This window comes from Rhinoraja longicauda, chromosome 6, assembly GCF_053455715.1.
Source record: "Rhinoraja longicauda isolate Sanriku21f chromosome 6, sRhiLon1.1, whole genome shotgun sequence".
NCBI classification, from domain to species: domain Eukaryota; kingdom Metazoa; phylum Chordata; class Chondrichthyes; order Rajiformes; family Arhynchobatidae; genus Rhinoraja; species Rhinoraja longicauda.
Window position 1 is genome coordinate 57,290,188 of NC_135958.1, and position 15,485 is coordinate 57,305,672.

Sequence of the window (15,485 nt, forward strand, 5' to 3'; positions counted from 1 at the left end):
GAGCACCCAGGGACAAAACCACGCGGTCACATGGAGAACGTACAAACCCCAGACAGACAGCAGCCATGGTCAGGATTGAACCTGGGTGTCTGGCGCTGTGAGGCAGCATCTCTATCACTGTGCCACTGTGCCGACCTGATGAAGTAATTTTGACATCCACATAGTTTTGAAACAGGGTATATGAGGGCTTCATGATTTAGCTGAAGTATGAAGTGTGCTGCCTCTGGCAGACAATTTTAGGAATTCACTTAAGGCAGCACGGTAGTACAGCTGATAGACCTGCCTCAGCGCCAGTGACCCGGCTGGGGACTCCTGAATATCGCCCTGACCTCAGCTTTGAGTGAAACTGCGCCAGATGTCCACGTTAAACACAAAGTGCTGGAGGAACTCAGCAGGTCAGGCAGCATCTGTGGAGGGAATGGACAGGTGACTTTTCAGATCAGGCCACTTCTTCAAATCTTCAAATCTGAAGGAAGATCCCAACCTGAAACACTGTCAGTTCATTCCCCCCACAGATACTGCCTGACCCTCTGAGTCCCTCCAGCACTTTATGTCTTGCTCAAGATACCATCATCTGCAGTTCCTTGTTCTTTGTTTAATTCTTGTCAGACGTCCAGCACTTATATTAGCTCACCTTTGCATGAATGCTCTACATAAAAATCCGTGTTCATTTTACTTAAGCAAGGCAAGAGACCACACTGTTGATTTGAGAACAGTTGGCATGGATGGGGATCCATGAAAAATTATTGTACAGTGGATGTGAGAAGAAAAAAATCCAGTCCCTAAAACACAACCCTATTTCTGTACATCTTTGCTATTTTGAGGGATGCAATCATTAACAAATACAATTCAACAAAAAAGCTCCAAACCATGTGAAAAACCATCTTGGCAAAGTACCAACATTTCAATGGAGCACGTAAAACTGCAGACGCTGGAATCTTGAGCAAAACACAAAGTGCATGAGGAACACAACAGGTCAGGCAGCATCTGTGGAAGGAAATGGAGGCTTCCAGCACTATGTCTTTTGCTCAAGATCTCACCATCTGCAGCTTCTTGTCTCCCGATGCAAAACTGATACTTGAGAGATGGATACAGGAACATTTCCCCCCTTGCTACGCTGCTCCTCTTATCTTGAACCTATGCCCTCCCATCTACAAACTTTCCACGCTGGGAAACGTTTCTCACTGTCTTCCCTATCTATGCTTCTCATGCTTCTATCAGGTCTTTCCTCACTCTATGATGCTCCAGAGAAAACAATCCACCTTTGTTCAACCTCTCCTAAGAGCTAATGCCCCTTAATCCAGGCAACATTCTGGTAAACCTCTTCTGCACCCTCCCCAAAGCCTCCCCATCCACCGTGCAATGGGGCAACCAGAACTGCATGCAATACTCCAAATGCAGCCTTGCCAGAGCCCCATAAAGCTGCAACATGACTTCTGGACTCTTATCCTCAATGCCCTGACGGATGAAAACAAGCATACCATGCCAATTTTGTTACTGATGAGGCAAGCATTCCATGCCAATATTGGCCACAAGTTCTGCAACTTAATATCAATATCCGTATTGCAATTAAAGCGGCTAGTGTCAATGATCAGCCAAGCCAAGTGATTTTGTCACATCTCATACCAATTGCTTTGTCCAAAATCAGCCAAGATTCAGAAGCAGGTATAATATGCAGTGTTTCACAGGGAACAGAGCCTAAGGGGGGAAAAAAGGGTTTCTGATACTGCTAAATCAACATGGAAAGAAAATTTGCTTTACACACAAAGTTTTGAGCTGGATACAGAGCCTTGTGAAGTCTTGTCCAAGTCTTGTGAACGTTCATTTATTTAAGTCCGTGGTTATATTGATTCTTTAATGGCACCGTTTGTAAGGTTGTTTACTTCGAGAGTAAATCTGAAGAATTTCTGCAGTGGTGTTCCAGCTTTGTATTTGATTTATCCCCACTTTTCCTAAACTCTCCTCTAGAGAACGCAATTCTGAAATTCTATCCATGTCTTTGTTCACATAAAATCCAATGAAAACTTCTGTTGCCCTGGAAGTTAATGCTGTGCTAAAATTGCCATCTCAAATAATTCCATTCTCAATCCCCGGTTGTGTAGTACATGGTTTGTAGTTTAGGATTTTTCAGAGTGTTCAGGTTTCTTGGAAGTATAATTAGGGATCAAGCACATCACCATATTATGCGACTGATCCAAGCTTCAAGCAATAAAACCTTTGGTTCTTTTAAGGCGCATTTTTTTGAAATGCAGACATCAGAAATATGGCATCACAACTGAAGATAAAGCTTTATCTGTATTGTTTTAAAATCAGGTAGGAATTACCGTTTGGTAAAATGCCAGGAATTTAATGTGACGTTGGATATAAGTGGAGAATATCTATCAATTGCAGGTCATATCGTGCACAGCAAACAGAATAACTGTTTAGGATTTGCAGTGTCACGGAATGAGGGACTTCAAAAAGGTTTCAATTCAAGGTCTTTGGGACCTGCCTGAAGAAGGGTCCCCAACCCAAATCGTCACCTATCCATGTTCGCCAGAGATGCTGCCTGACCCGCTGAGTTAATCCAGCACTTTGTGACCTTCAATGTCAGGTCTGTTCTGTCAACTCCCAGCAAGCCTTCAATGGGAAGTAAAGCACAAAGGGCTGGATGAACTGAGTAGGCCAGGCAACATCCATTGTAGGAGAAGGGTCCTGACTCAAAATGTCTGTCCATTTCCCTCTAAAGATGCTGCCTGACCTGTTAAGTTACTCCAGCACTTTTGTGTTTTGCTCAGGATTTCAGCATCTGCTGCTCCTTGTGTCTCCAATGTGATTTGATTTAGATTTAGAGCTACAGCGCAGAAACAGGCCCTTTGGCCCACCGGGTCCGCGCCGCCCAGCGATCCCCGCACATTAACACTATCCTACACCCTAGGGATAATTTTTTTTACATTTGCCCAGCCAATTAACCTACATACCTGTACGTCTTTGGAGTGTGGGAGGAAACCGAAGATCTCGGAGAAAACCCACGCAGGTCACGGGGAGAATGTACAAACCCCGTTCAGACAGCGCCCCTAGTCAGGATCGAACCTGAGTCTCCGGCGCTGCATTCGCTGTGAGGCAGCAACTCTACTGCTGCGCCACCGTGAGGTGCATGTTCATGACTTAGAAAATGGTGGATGTCCTCAACAGGTCAATTGAAACTGCAGGAGGAGGACAGAGAAAGCTTTCGACAGAGAAAGTTTTTGACATTTCCAACAAGGGAAAAATAGGTTCTACTCCATCAATGCCTCTCAGAGGTTTATATACTTCTATCATGTCTCCTCTCAACCTAATCCAGGCAAACCTCTAAGAAACCTCTTCTGCACCTTCTCTAAAGCCTCCACATCCTTCCTATAATGGGGCAACCAGAACTGTACAGTTGTGTCCATCTTTAACAATTGTTCAGAGGCACGGTAGGACCGATCAATGAAACAGATTTAACATCGGTCATCTCATGGAAAGGTTGCAAAATAAAATATAGGCCAAGTTGTGGGATTAGATTGTGGTGATCAGCCTAACAGGAAGGCAAAAATGTAGTCTAGTCTCTTTATATGTGTAGGAAGGAGGAAGGAATGTCTAAAGAAGGGTCTCGACCCGAAAAGTCACCCATTCCTTCTCTCCAGAAATGCGGCTTGTCCCGCTGAGTTACTCCAGCTTTTTGTGTCTATCTTTAGTCTCTTTATATGTTGGACCTTAACGGAAGGGTGTTTTACTTGTTTGTTCCCATAATTAGGCCTTTAATGACTGAGGTCTACAAATGAACATCTGTTTTTGACCAAAGTATTCACTATCCATAACACACTGTAAGTAGGAACTCTTTAATTGGCCGTACTGGAACCAAAACATAGTTAGCATTCTTTTACAGATATAAATGATTGGCCTGATTTAAAGTAGTATTTTAAGTGGTGAATAGTGCATAAACCACAATAACAGGTTGCTCTGAATTTTACGCAAGAATGCTAACTATGTTTTGTTTCCAGTGTAGCCAATTAAAGAGTTTTTGGATCACTGGATCACCCACGGAAAAACCACACAGTCACAGGGACAAGGTACAAACTCTGTATAGACAGCACCCATGGCCAGGAACAAACCTGGGTCTGTGGCGCTGTAAGGCAGCAACTCTACCGTTGCGCCACATGATAGTTATTTTTGGGAGTGATGTGTGGTGTGTTTAGCATGTGTGCATTTATGAGATAAATCAATTGGTGAGGAATCTGCATTGATGCACAGGGACATCTAATGTTTATACACTGGTCAAGAAGTCAATCAATGTGCAATGTTTGTTAGATGTCATCACTACCACTCTGAAGCTCATTGCTTCCCGAGCTGATGCATTTAAACACACATTCAGTGACAGATAGGATTCTCACCACCATTCGTTAAAATAATCATCAATTGCCCAGATTTATTTACTTGACTTATTCTGGCCATATCCTTTATTGTACAAAAACAATGATAGAGTCATACAACTGAAACAGGCTCTTCAGCCCAACTCGTACATGCCGGAGAAAACCCCCTATCTAAGCTACTTCCATTTGCCCACATTAGATTCTTAACCCTCTAAACCTGTCCTAACCATGTACATGTCCAAATGTCTTTTGAATGATAGGAATCTGAGGGGTAACTTTTTCACACAAAGGGTAGTGGGTGTATGGAACGAGCTGCCAGAGGAGGTAGTTGAAGCAGGGACTGTCATGACGTTTAAGAAGCAATTAGACAGGTACATGGATAGAACAGGTTTAGAGAGATACTAGACCAAGTGGACCCGTTAGGCCCAAACCTCTCCTGCATTGGTGCAGCACCCTGTCCTTCCCCCCTCCCCTCTCTCCTCAACCTCCCTCTCCCTTCTCCCCCACTCTCCCCTCCCTCTCCCCTCCTTTCAAACTTAAAAATGTGAATAACTTAAAAAATATAACTCCGATTTCAATAAAACTACTTGCATTATCACTAAAGTGACAATGGTGAGTAAGGTGGGCCTAAAATTGTCGCGCTATCGTGTACCGTTTTGGCTGAAGTTCAGTCACAAACAAGATAACAAATGAGAGTTTTAGTATATAGATGGGCCTAATGCAGGCAAGAGGGACTAGTGTAGATAGAACATGTTGGTCGGTGTGGGCAGGTTGAGCTGAAGGGGCTGTTTCCTCACTATATAACTCTATGAATGCCTTAACTACTTCCTCTGGCAGCTCATTCCATATACCCACCATTCCCTGTGTGCAAAAAAAAAGGTTTTCTAGTTCCCAAGGTCAACACAGGGTGATGTGGGAGGTGCTGAAGGATACGTCACTTGCTTCATATCTTCTATTCATACCAGATGATCCCTAATGTGCGCAGTAATATACATTCTCTTTGGAGAATGCCAACAATGGACCATTGTGGGCTCCTTGGCCATCAGTGCCGGCTCTGATTTGTTCTGTATCTTTTCATACCTCTAGTTTACCTCTCCCCTAACTCTGAGTCAGGAGAAGGGACTCGACCCAAAACTTCACCTATTCCTTTTCTCCAGAGATGCTGCCGGACCTTTTGAGTTACTCCAACATTTTGTGTCTATCTTTGGATATGGACATGTTGTGTTGTATACCTCTACGACTGACTCTATGAGATGTAAATGCCTGATGTAAATCTGATAATACCTGATAATGTATACTTCTAGGGGAGAGGATGGGGAATTAAAACAGCTAACCTTTGCATCGACTCAGAGGTCGTCTTGTTAGTTGTGGCTTTTCAGTTGCAAAAGACAATTTCGCAATTTCTAGGTCTAACACGCTAATTTACACTTAAGTGACATACCAGGAAATCACAAGCCTATTCTCTGATCAGATGTTGACTGAACATTTTCACCTGGATAACAAAGAGGCACTTTGTTTTTAACTCAATTTCAGGGAATTTGTGTGAACATTATGGGAGAGGTGGCTAATCACCTATCATTTCTACTTCTGATTACTTTTCAGCCGAGCTAGAATTAGTATCCATTGTGATAAGTCACAGTCAAACACCTCCTTAATGCTCACCCACTGAGAATTTTAGTTAGTCCGGTGAGAGAGGATTCTCAGCAGCTCTGAAGTTGAATTGCCACATGGGAATCACTTTGGGTAAGATAAGTTCTCACACACTATTTTACTAAAAGGAGGATCTTCAGTGCTACATTAAAATAATGAGGTTCAGTCATCTGAATGTAGAAAATATTTTGTGAAGAATCTGTACATAGTCAGTTCATGACTTCTCTACATCAGCGAGATCAAACGCAGGCTCGGCGATCGTTTCGCTCAACACCTTCGCTCAGTCCACCTTAATCAACTTGATCTCCCGGTGGCTCAGCACTTCAACTCCCCCTCCCACTCCCAGTCTGACCTTTCTGTCATGGGCCTCCTCCATTGTCATAGTGAGACCCAGCGCAAATTGGAGGAACAGCATCTCATATTTCACTTGGGCTGTTTACACCCCAGCGGTATGAACATTGACTTCTCTAACTTCAGATAGTTCCTCCGTCCCTCTCTTTCCCCTCCCCTTCCCAATTCTCCCACTGTCTTCCTGTCTCCTACTACATCCTATCTTTGTCCCGCCCCCTCCCCTGACATCAGTCTGACGAAGGGTCTCGACCCGAAACGTCACCCATTCCTTCTTTCCTGAGATGCTGCCTGACCCGTTGAATGACTCCAGCATTTTGTGCCTAGTCAGTTCATGAGATTTATGAGAATTATACCAGGAATGATGGGGTTAACATATGATGAGCATTTAATGCACTGGGCCTGTACTCGCAGGAGTTTAGGGGGATGTGGGCGTACCTCATTGAAATACCAAAGGCCTGGATAGAGTGGATGAGAAGAGGATGGTTCCACTCATGGAAGAGTCTACGACCAAAGGCCACAGATTCAAAATAAAAGGACGTATCTTTAGAAATTAATTCATTGCCACAGAAGGCTGCGCAGACCAAGTCAATGGATATTTTTAAGGTGGAGATTGATAGATTCTTGACTATTACAGGTGTTAAGGATTATGGGGAAAAGACAGGAGAAAGGGGTTGAGAGGCAAAGATAGATCACCCATTATCATGCTCATGCTATCAGGCAACTGAACCATCCTACCAATAATTAGAGAGCAGGCCTGAGCTGCTGTCCTCCTCACTGGAGACCCTCAGTCTATCTTTAATCGGACTTTACTGGACTTTATCTTGCACTAAACGTTATACCCTTTATCATATATCTGTACACTGTGGATGGCTCGATTGTAATCATGTATTGTCTTCCTGCTGACTGTTTAGCATGCAACAAAACCTTTTCACTGTACCTTGGTACACAAGACAATAAACTAAACTAAACTAAACTAAACTAAATAGTGCCGTGAAATTTACTTCATGGCATCAAAATGGGTGATAACCAAATTTATTCAGAACCGCATAATCCAAGTTGCTATTTCTTGACATAAAGATATATCTTGATATATTTGATTAGTACGGGTGTCAGGGGTTATGGGGAGAAGGCAGGAGAATGGGGTTGAGAGGGAAAGATAGATCACCCATGATTGAATAGTAGAGTAGACTTGATGGACCGAAAGGCTAATTCTGCTCCTATAACTCATGAACTTATGAACTTAAATGTGATTAGCACTTATTAGAGGGACCTTGCCTGCCTTTAGCTAGATGCTGGGGTTAACTCAGACGGTTCTGCAGCTGAGAATGTGGTAGGCAGCATCATATTGAGAAAAGTAATTCTTCCACTAATGTAATCATCAGATAAGAAGGATTGGATCTGCAGTTCTCCTGCAGAAGCAGTGTGTTATCTTCGTTTTTTGACTTGATAGGATGAAATAACATTTCTTTATCAGCTAAATATTATCCAATATAAGTGGATGATTAAATTTTACACTTAGCATCTAACATATATCATTTGAGTCAAATGCCTTATCATTTACTGTGGGAATTAATATAAACACATTAGAAAGTATAATAAAACAGTTTTGAATCTACCCCAGCAGCAGACTATTTAAACCTATTATTATACTAATAGCTATATAATAATTATAATGTGAACAAAATAAATATTAATTAGAGCCATGTAAAGAGCTCATAAATGTAAAAATACCAGAAGGAAATTTAAAAAGATTTAATTGTATGTCTTCTTTGTTGTCAATATGAGTTGCAAAGGTTTCCTTGGAAACTTCCAATTTATTTTATTGTTGAAATCCAAATGTATTTGCAATCTATAATCCAGTCTGCTTGGAGTTGTGTCCAAGACATCCTCTTAACATTAGTTATGAAACGATTAGACTTTAGAAATACAGCGCGGAAAAAGGCCCTTCGGCTCACCGAGTCCACATTGACCATTGACTAGCACTACCCTGCACACTAGGGACGATTTACAATTTTAACAAAGCCAATTAACCGACAAATCTGTACGTCTATGGAGTGTGGGAGGAAACCGGAACATCTGGAGAAAACCCACGCAGGCACAGGAAGAATATACAAACTCCGTACAGACAGTACCTGTAGTCAGGATCGAACCCAGATCTCAATTGCTGCAAGGTAGAAACTCTACTACTGCACCGCTGTGCCGCCCAAGTTGTCCTTCATGTGCTCCCAAGGAGAATGGATGGTATAAACAGTGACTCCGGATTCAACCAGCTATTTTTTTTGTTAAAATCTGTATCAAATATCATTCTGGAATACGATATCAACGTGGAACACAGAACAGTATCGCACAGGGAAAGGCCCTCCGGCCCATAACATCTGTGCCAAACATGATGCCAAGAAAAACTAACCCCCTCTCCTTGCACATAATCCATATTTCTCCATTCCCTGCATATCCATGTGCAAATCTAAAAGCCTCTCAAAAATGCCACTATCGTATCTGCCTCCACCAACACCTCTGGCAATGCCTTCCAGCACACACCATCCTCTGTGTAAAAAAACTTGACGCCACACATCTCTCTTAAACTTTGTCAAAGAGGACAGAAAATTCCAACCAAATAAAAAACTGGCTCAGCCTTTGTTTTTGCAGTTCAGCTCTTCCTGAATACTGGTCATTGATACGCTGCCTTAGTGCACTGCACTGGTGAATTGGCCGCAGCACACAGTCAGCTTCAGGTCTCCCACTGCTTGGGAAATCTGCTTTAGTTTAGTTTAGAGATACAGCGCTGAAACAGGCCATTCGGTCCACCGATTCCGCGCTGACCAGCGGTCCACGCACACTAACACTATCCTACACACTAGGGACCATTTACAATTTTCAGAAGCCAATTAACTTACAAACTTTCACGTCTTTGGAGTATGGGAGGAAACCGGGGCACGCAGAGAAAACCCATGCTGGTCACGGGGAGAATGTACAAACTCCGTACAGACAGCACCCATGGTCAGGATCGAACCCGGGTGTCTGGCGCTGCAAGGCAGCAACTCTACCGCTGCGCCACCTTCAGCCTTCAAGTGAGCTGTCCCATCGCAAAATATGAGCCTGAACGGGCAGTAGGAGTGGCATTCTGGTCACTGCTCACTTTATTATTGGAATTACTTGGTTACAATTACAATGTTGTTCATGGCAAAGCCATAGTCTGGGAAATCCACTGTCAAAAACCCTAAAATAAATCCCCTTCTTCAATATGTCTGCTGGACTACACGGATGTTATCAGGTCATAAGTGATAGGAGTATAAATAGGCCATTCGGCCCATCAGGTCTACTCCGCCATTCAATCATGGCTGATCTATCTCTCCCTCCTCACCCCATTCTCCTGCCTTCTCCCCATAACCTCTGACACCTGTACTAATCAAGAATCTGCCTTAAAAGTATCCACTGACTTGGCCTCCACAGCCTTCAGTGGCAAAGAATTCCACAGATTCACCACCCTCTGACTAAAGAAATTTCTCTTCATCTCCTTCCCAAAAGAACGTCCTTTAATTCTGAGGCTCTGACCTCTAGTCCACCATTCAGGTGTTATGGCCTGTAAGATCGTTGCCTGCTGTGATATGGCCCACCACAAGGCTTCCTGCTGGAATTCACTAAAATTAGCTACCTATCATTTAATTTAACACAAACTGGTGTAGATGACAATTTAAACCAGATGCTCACTCACTAAAACACGTGGAGAATTTGGGAGTGTCTGGGCATATACCAGCATTAACCCAATAAGATTTATAATCTTATATTAGAGGTCGTATTTGTTCATTTGATCAAATTATATTTGTCATGAATATCACTGAGACTTTTCACACCGCAAGATCACAATCTGGGAATGTTCAATGTGATATTTCCATCGCTGGGCATAGATTTGATAGATTCCTCCATTGCCAGAGTGAGGCCCAGTGCAAATTGGAGGAACAGCACCTCATATTTCGCTTGGGTAGTTTACACCCCAGCGGTATGAACATTGATTTCTCTAACTTCCCTCTCTATCCCCTCCCCCTTCCCAATTCTCCCACCAGTCTTCCTGTCTCTGACTACATCCTATCTTTGTCCCACCCCCTCCCCTGACATCAGTCTGAAGAAGGGTCTCGACCCGAAACGTCACCCATTCCTTCTCTCCAGAGATGCTGCCTGACCCGCTGAGTTACTCCAGTATTTTGTGTCTATCTTCTACTAAATTAGATAGATGTTTGCTCTTAGCTAATGGAAAGGTATTCTTTAATTAAAATATGCTTCACTCCTAATAAATGCATGTCCACCAAAGATTCCGCTTGAATCAATAGTTCAATAAATAATAGTCACTTGTATACCATGTACCATAATCATTTAATCAAACGTGCCTTAATTCAATCTAAACAAAAACAGCAGAAGGAAACAATAAATGAATGAAAAAAATGAATGCTATTTTCTGTATAATGCCTGAGGAAGTCTGTTTCTGATTGACTGCACTGTATGTACCGAAATGCATTAAATATCCTTGTGGTATATTTTATGCAAAAAATGAAAAGAGTTTTAAAAGGCAATCAAAAACAAAACACGAATAACTAGGAAGCAAAATATGTATATATTGCGCTTTGTAGAAGCAAATTACTACGTCATATCAAGACCTAAAAGATACATTAGGGGGGGTCACCTCATCAAACCAGAAATGATAATGTTTAAAACCAAATTCTCCTTTTTATATTTCTACTGTTCCAGAAATGAATTTGGAGATCATTTTAGTATTTTTTGGAAAGCCAAGGAAATTTGGGTGTTGGGTTTAATATTATTAACAGTGTTGTCTTCAAACATAAGACTGGTACTTGGAGATTACTCCCTAATTAACCTGCACAGAAGCTTGAAAGTGCACACCACCAGACTCAGGAACAGCTTCTTCCCCTGTTATCAGGGTTCTGAACAGTCTTTCCATAAGCTACGGTACTATCCGATTCACCTCTGCCCCATTGAGGACATTGGACTGTCTAAGCAACTGATGCACTACAATGAAGATAGACACAAAATACTGGAGTAACAGGCAGCATCTGTGGATAGAAGGAATGGGTGACGTTTCGGGTTGAGACCCTTCTTCAGACCAATACTATATGCATTACAATGCTGAGAACTACATTAACATTCTGTATCTTCAACTTTGCTCTGCCTATTGGACTTGAGTTTGACTTGATTGTATCTCTTTATGGTATATCTGATTTTTCTGGATGGTTTTCAAAACAAAGTTTGGAAAACACCTCAGTACACATGATAATAATAAACCTAAACCTAAACCAAAAATCGACACCATCACTGCATGGCCACTATTTGAGGGTTGGTTTGGTGAAGGATTTAACAGTTTATGGGTTATCTGGACCTAACTGCTTTTATTTTCTGCACATGTAACCCATATTGCTCTTTCATTGGCTTTCTACTCTACCCTTGAACATGTAGAACCAAGGAATTACAGATACTGGTTTACATATGAAGACACAGAGTGCTGTTGTGGTTTAGCAGGTCAGGCAACATCTCAGGAGGACATGGATAGGCGACGTGTGTATGAAGGAACTGCAGGTGCTGGTTTAAACCGATGATAGACACAAGAAGCTGGAGTGACTCAGCCGGTCAGATAGCATCTCTGGAGAAAAGGAATAAGTGATGTTTCGGGTCGAGACCCTACTTCAGATTGAATCAGACTGAAGAAGGGTCCTGACCCAAAACATCACCTATCCATGTTCTCTTGAGATGTTGCCTGACCCGCTGAGCTACTTGAACACCCTGATTCTTCTACTCATGGGCATGATGGGACTCAATACCTTATTCTATGATACCTTGTTATTGATTTGTTTGACAAAATGATGAAAATACAGACGTTGTCAACAGTTGGATCTCCAGCCAAGTACTCATCCAAATAGATTCTTAGTTGCTATCTATCTTCAAACATGAAGGAAAATCAGCCGGGCAGGTTTCAATGCAAACAGCTGAATAATGTGATTTTTCTGATGTTTCCAATCTTATTTGGGAAATGTTAACTAATAGAAGAATCGGGAATGGCACTTCAGGAGGCAGCCAAATACTAACATTCTCTGAACATTCATCACAAAATACTTTAAATGCTGTTTTATGAGAATATTTATATATTAACAAATTAAGAACATTGGAAATTTATTTTAGTATAAAGATACAGCATGGAAACATGCCCTTCGGCCCATCGAGTCTGTTTCAACCAATGGTCGCCCATACACTAGTTCTATTCGACACACTAGGGGCAATTTACAGAGGCCAATTAACATTAAAAAAACTGCACGTCTTTGGAATGTGGGAGGAAACCTGAGCACCCGGAAAAGCCCCATGAGGTCACAGGGAGAATGTACAAACTCTGCACAGACGGCACCTGTGGTTAGGATCAAATCTGGGTCTCTGGCACAGTAAGGCAGCAACTCTCCCATTGTACCACTGTGCGGCCCCTTTGAACAGAATTTGAGCAGAACAATCAGCCCCTCTTGCCTGTTCCATCATTCAGTAAGATAACAACAGATCTCTCACCTCAGCGGAACAAACCTGAGTCTTGCTTAGATGAGGCATCTTGGTCAGCGTGGACGAGTTGGGCCGAAGGGCCTGTTTCCATGCTCGATAGCGCTATGACCCTGACTCTAAGACATCCTCAATTTTTTCACGTGAACAAATCCGAAAATGGAAGGTGAACAATTGACTTAGTCATTGCTCATCAGAATCAGAAAAGTAAAACACTGCGGAACTAGAAATCTGAAATAAAACAGAAAACACTGGAAAATCTCATCAAGTCAGGCAGCAGAGAAGTAAAGTTAATATTTCAGGTCAAAGACTCTTTCTCTGAACTCAGTTTTCAACCGGAAATGGTAATTTTGCTTCTCCTTCTGAGATGCTGCCTGACCTGTTGTGATCCCACAATTTTCTGTGTTTACTCCGTCAAAACAAGCTGGACAACTTTAAAGCACCACCCTCTTCTCAACTGCTTTCTCTTTTCTAGAATCATGCTCACCTCATTTCTTCCTATAATTTTCACCAAAATATCACAATCAATAGGAGACTTAGCAGGGTAGACGTTGAGGAGATATTTGCACCAATGGGGGACTCCAACAGAGGGACACAGTTGATGACAAGGGAGTGATCATTTAAAACTGAGGTGTATTAGAACGTCCTGCACAGGGTGGTGAATCTATGAAATTCTTTACATTCAAGGGTTCTGGAGGCAAGATCACTGAAGGTATCTAAAGAGGAAGTGGGTGAATTCTTGAACTCAGTAACTTGAGTAACTCAGCGGGTCAGGCAGCATCTCTGGAGAACATGGATAGGTGACATTTTGGGTCGAGACCCTTATTAGCAAATTTTGTTTACCAATGCTTTTGTAGTGCTTTGTTTTGCTACATGAAAGGCACTATGCAAGTAAAATCTACTTGCTTCACAACTGACATTCCTTTCCAATTTATAATGAATGAATTAAATAGAGGAGTTGATATTCCTTGTACTAACTACTACAGTTTGTACGAGTGGTAATGCAAGCAGTTCTATGTTTCATAAAATACCATGTTTTATCACATGTAACTCAATCCAATTAATTAACCTTCTATTACAATGGAAGCAATTAATAATAATAATAATAATAATAATAATAATAATAATAATAATAATAATAATAATATTCATTTATTGTCATTGCAACGAGTACAACGAAATTAAAAAATAGCCAATCCTGACGGTGCGTACAAACATATATGCAATAAATGCAAAAACAAATAAATACAATTATATTAAGTACAAGATTTTTTAACGGTGTTGCCTAGTGCAAAGGTAGTGTTCAGTTCTCGTATGGCCCTGGGGTAAAAACTGTTCTTAAGTCTGTTTGTTCGGGATTTGATCGACCTGAAACGTCGACCAGAGGGCAGATGAACAAACAGACGGTGGCCGGGGTGGGATGGATCTTTTATTATTTTGCCTGCTCTACTGAGGCAGCGTAGGCTGAACAGGTGCTCCAGGGAGGGCAGTGAGCAGCCGATGATCTTCTGGGCCGTCGTGATGACCCTCTGAAGGGCCTTCCTGTCCTTTTCTGAGCAGCTGGCATACCATGTGGTTATACAGTATGCCAGCACACTCTCGATGGAGCAGCGATAGAAGGACAACATGATCTTCTCCTGCAGGTTGGTTTTCCTGAGGATCCTCAGGAAGTGGAGTCTCTGCTGTGCCTTCTTTACTGTGGTGATGGTGTTGGTAAACCAGGTAAGATCCTCTGCGATGTGCGTACCCAGGAACCTGAAAGCGGGTACCCTTTCCACACAGACCCCATTGATGTAGAGTGGGTCGTATTCTACACTGGTTTTTCTGAAGTCAATTATAAGTTCCTTTGTTTTGGAGGAGTTCAGGACAAGATTGTTCACTGAACACCATGCTGCCAGCCTTTGGATTTCATCCCTATAGGCTGTCTCATCTCCTCCTGAGATGAGTCCAACCACAGTCGTGTCATCCGCGAACTTGATGATGGTGTTGGTGGGATGGGTGGGGGCGCAGTCGTGAGTGTAGAGGGAGTAAAGGATGGGGCTCAACACACAGCCCTGTGGTGAGCCGGTGCTCAGTGTAATGGTGGAGGAGAGGTGAGGGCCTATTTTGACGGTCTGGGGGCGGTTGGTCAGGAAGTCCTTGATCCATTGGCAGATGGTTTGGGAAAATCCAAGGTCAGAAAGTTTGGTGACCAGTCTGCTCGGGATGACCGTGTTAAAGGCAGAGCTGAAGTCGAGGAAGAGCATCCTCACATAGCTCCCCTGGTGTTCAAGGTGGGTCAGTGCAGTGTGAAGAGCAGTGTCGATGGCATCCCCTGTAGACCTATTTGCTCTGTAGGCAAACTGGTGTGGGTCGAAGGTGGGTGGGAGGCTGGCTTTGATGTGCTGCAGGACCAGTCTCTCGAAGCACTTTGTGATGACCGGTGTGAGTGCTACCGGACGGTAGTCGTTAAGGCCGCTGATGACTTTCCCATTCAAATAAAAATCAGACGTGTTTTATTATGGACTTGAGTACTTCATACCTTAAATATTATTCAGCTGAATAAACAGGAATCCTATTGCGTTAGCC

General features: G+C 42.6%; 1 protein-coding gene across 10 annotated transcripts in view; it reads left to right on the forward strand.

The window, feature by feature from the left end:
* tnrc6c1 (trinucleotide repeat containing adaptor 6C1) overlaps positions 1-15,485 on the forward strand; it is a 443,993-nt gene that overhangs the window by 257,571 nt on the left and 170,937 nt on the right. The gene's annotated exons all lie outside the window — the stretch shown is intronic.